This window comes from Grammomys surdaster, unplaced genomic scaffold, assembly GCF_004785775.1.
Source record: "Grammomys surdaster isolate TR1022 unplaced genomic scaffold, NIH_TR_1.0 148440, whole genome shotgun sequence".
NCBI classification, from domain to species: domain Eukaryota; kingdom Metazoa; phylum Chordata; class Mammalia; order Rodentia; family Muridae; genus Grammomys; species Grammomys surdaster.
Genome location: NW_021622881.1, coordinates 1 through 4,463, shown reverse-complemented (window position 1 = coordinate 4,463; position 4,463 = coordinate 1). Strand labels below are relative to the sequence as shown.

Below are 4,463 nucleotides of genomic sequence, written 5' to 3'. Positions count from 1 at the left end.
CTTGGAGATGGAAAAGCTAGAAAAGAAATCAAGAGCCTTAGATATAAGCATCATCAAAAAATATAATGGATGGAAGAGAGAATCTTAGGCATAGAAGATAATATACAAGATATCAACACATCAGTCAAAGAAAATACAAATTGTAAAAGTTTCTAACCCAAAACATCCAGGAAGTTTGGAAGAAAAAGGAAAAGAATACCAAACCTAAGAATATTAGGAATAGAAGAGGATGAAGGTTCCCAGTGCAGAGGGCCAGAAAACATCTTCAACAAAATCATAGAAGAAAATTTCCCTAACCGAAACAAAGAGATGTCATAAACAAGAAGCCTACAGAACACTGAATAAATTCGAGCAGAAAAGATGCTCTTCCCACCACATAATAATAAAAACACTAAATATACAGAAGAAAGAACATTAAAAGATGTAAGTGAAAAGGTCTACATACCACATAAAGGCAGACCTGTAAAAATTACAACAAACTTCTCAACAGAGACTCTAAAAGCCTAAGAGCTTAGATAGGTGTGATACAGACCCTAAGAGACCACAGATGCCAGCCCAGGCTTCTATACTCAGCAAAACTCTCTATCAACACAGATGGACAAACAAGAATATTCCAAGACAAAATCAAATTTAAACAGTATTGTTCTACTAACCCAGCCCTACTCAGGATACTAGGAGGAAAACTGCAACATAAGGAAGGTAACTTCACCCAAGAAAACACAAGAAATTAATCATATAACAACAAACCCTAAAGAAGAGAAACACACACACACACACACAAACACACAATGTTCTCCAACAACAAAAATAACAGGAAAAAAAACAATCATTATTCTTTAATCTGCCTCATATTAATGGATTTAATTTCCCAATGAAAAGACACAGCTAACAGGATAGATACACAAACAGGATCTGTAATTTTGAGGCATACAAGAAATACACCACAGTGACAAAAAACAGATACTAACTCAGAGTAAAGGTTTAGAGAAAAGTTCTCCATGAAACAATCCCAAGAAAAATCTGGCATCCCCATTGTAATATCCAATAAAATAGACATTCAACCAAAAGTAACGAACAGACATAAGGAAGGACTCTTCATATTCATTAAAGGAAAAATCCACCTAGTTTAAGTCTCAATTGTAAACATCTACGCCCAAAATGTTTTTAAAAGAAACCTTACTCAAGCATAAAGTACACATAAAAGCGCACACAATAATAGCGAAAAAATTCAGCACCCCATTCTTACCAATGGACAAATCATTGAAACAGAAACTAAAGTGAGACACAATGGAACAGAAGTTTTGAATCAAATGGATTTAACAGATATCTACAGAACATGACTATCCTGTAAGGGGCTCTACCAGCACCTGACTGAGACGGATGCAGGCACTTACAGACAACCATTGTACTGAGACAGGGGATCCTAATGGAAGAGTTAGTGTAAGGACTGAAGGAACTGAAAAGGATTGCAATCCCATAGGAAGAACAACAGTATCAACTAATTGGACCTCTCGGTGCTCCCAGAGACTGAACTGCCAACAAAGGAACATACATGGCCTGGTCCACGGCCCCCACTACATATGTAGCAGAGGACTGACATGTCTGACCTCAATGGGAGAAGATGCACTTGGTCCTGTGGAGGCTTGATGCCCCAGAGAAGGGAGATCTTAAAGGAGTGAGATGGGTGTGGTAGGAGGGTCGGGAAGCACCCTCTTAGAGGCAGATGAGGGAGAGGAGAGATGGGGTGCTGGGTTAGTGGATGGGAGAACCAGCAAGGGGAACAATGTTTGAAATGTAAATAAATAAAATAATAAAAGAACAAAATTAAAAACAAACAAAAAAAGAAAGCAGAGAGAGAGAAAAAAAAACAAAATTTACTGTTGGGTAGGTAGGGAGGTGGGGAGGAACAGGAAGGAATTGGGAGAGGGGGAAAAACTTCCAAATATATTTTATGGAAAACTTTCGATATAATATCTTATCTGGAAAAGAAATTATTGGCTTGATTATTAAATTGTAGAAATATGCTTTCATTAAATGATTTTAAGGAATTAATATGAACTTTTTTCTGGACAGATGCAGACATAATGTTCCTCAACTTCCAGGCTCTGGACCACATGAAATGTGGGTATTTTTATTAGCGGTTGGATATCTTCTCTATTGGAATAATTGATGAGAGAGAGCACATTTCGTTGTGAATAATGTTATAAAATGGGGTTCTATATTTAATTTTTATATACGCACACAGTAAAATTGTTAACTTTGGTTGTTTTCGTAGGAAAGACCATGTCAGATTCCGAATCTCTGTTCATGGGATTATTAACCACATCCTTATATTTGCAGCAGACAATGGTGTTTTTTTGATATAAGAATATGGTTAACACTTGGAAGCTACACAGTGTCAACAATTGGCTCATTCGTGAAAGTCACGAAAGTTCTCTGAAAAAAAAAATCTATGAAGTTTTAACTCTGCCCTGACAGAAGGAAAAGATATAGTGCAGCAAGGAAACACAGAATGGATCCCAGGTTACCAGCCCGAGCCTCCCTACTTACCTTGTCGACTCATTGCTTCATCGACCCTTTGCTGCTCTCCACCTCCCACTGAGATGCTGAACTGTCTGCTAATATTCTTATTTTCAGTTTTTGAGACAGGAACTGGGTATGTAGCACAGTCTAGATCAAATTTTTATATGCCACGTTAACTAGTCCTAGATCAAATTTTCCACTTCCATATTAACTAAACCTAGTTCACATTTTACAATTCCAGGTTAACTAGTCCTAGATCAAATTTTCCTATTGTATGTTAACTTGTCCAAGATCCAAATTTCACATTCCATGATACCTAGTCCTAGATCCAAATTTCATATTCCATGTTGACTAGTCCTCGATCCAAATTTCATATTATATTTTAACTAATCCAAATTCAGATTTCATATTCCATATTAACTAGTCCTAGACCAAAATGTCTAATTCCGTGTTAACTAGTCCTAGATTCTAATATCATATCCCAGGTTCACTCGTCATAGATCAAAATTTCCAATTCCACCCTAACTCGTCATAGATCACAACTTCATATTCCATGTTAAATTGTTCAAAGTATAATATGAATCTTGATCCTAAAAGGGCATTAGATACAGATGAATTCATGCTATCATTAAAGAGAAAATTTTTATTGAAAATAAGCTTTATTACATCAAGTAATAAACACAAAGATGCAACACTTTCAGTCATTTTGTTCCAGATGTTGTGCTGGGCTCACAGTACACACGGAACTGAGATCTACAGTCTCAGGATGGACATTTGCAGGGTGCTTGGTAGGTTGGGTAGATTGCTCTTCCTTCTGTATTTATAAGCTGTGCATTTTAACGATTGACTTCAAAGCACTCAGTCATGCAAACGCTTAAGCAGAGAAGCTCCATGAAGCAGGGTCTACACTGTACACAGGCGGGGCAGCTACTAAGCAAATGTGCTGTGGTCTGCACTCAACTCCTCAGAGGCAGGTGAGCTCAGGGAAAGGAAGCCAACTGGGGTGATGCAAATGGAAAATGTATCCAAAGGGAGGTTAAAGGGGACACTTGTATTTGGGGACAAATGATAGCTTGCTGTGAAGTGGCTTCACGAACATCTTTTAAATGCTCAGAAAGAAAAAAGAGCTGGGTCATTCCTAACTACTTAAATGCACACCATAGGTTACTGCAAAATGTCTTCCCAATCATTTGAGTGTGGGTTCAGAGCTAAATGACTGTGTTAGAAAAATTACTGCCATTTTGAACAAAGCCTCTCATCTCCAGGGAGTAGTGAGATGGGCCTTCAGACTGGCCAGGGGCTAGGACCTGGCATTACATTCAGTTTCAGCCAAGCACTCCCGAACCAGGCTTCGGGCATGAATGATGCCTCCTTTTAGCCTCTCCAAGGCTCTCTTACTCCCTGTATATGTGGATCTGATCTCTTTCCCCAGCTCTTCAATAATGGCCAGCAGCTCTCCTTATTTATTCTGAGGCACTTGGCTATTTCCAGTTTCCTGGGTGTAGCCTAGCGATGGAGGTCCATAGTCACTCAGCAGCTGGTGATACTGAGAGGATGTCGCCATGTAGTAGATGGTGAGTGGACACCTCCGGCATTGAGGGCAGTGGTGGCCATGTGCACGGTTAAGTTCAGCCTGTGTACTTTTTGTTGTCTCCAGCTTGGGCCGCACCAGCAAATATGGCGGTCCTTCACCCTGCTGCCACCACAGCGTATCACCCATACATCGGGCGCCTAAAGACAATTTTTAAAAGTAATCTTTAATTGTGTGCAGAGTGATTTCTCCCTGGGAAGGCATATTAATTCTGAGACAGCTGTATCTTCAGCCTTTTAGAAAAATGATTCCAAGAAAAGCTATGTTGACTCAGGTCAGCTTGTTGCCAATCTGTTGCTCCCCAGGGAAGTTACCTTGCTTTCCCCTTGATTGAACTTCCTGAATTTTT

General features: G+C 39.2%; 1 pseudogene; it reads right to left on the bottom strand.

The window, feature by feature from the left end:
• Positions 1-3,823: 3,823 nt before the first annotated feature.
• Positions 3,824-4,254, bottom strand: LOC114615791 (annotated as a pseudogene).
• Between the last annotated feature and the right edge of the window lie 209 nt (positions 4,255-4,463).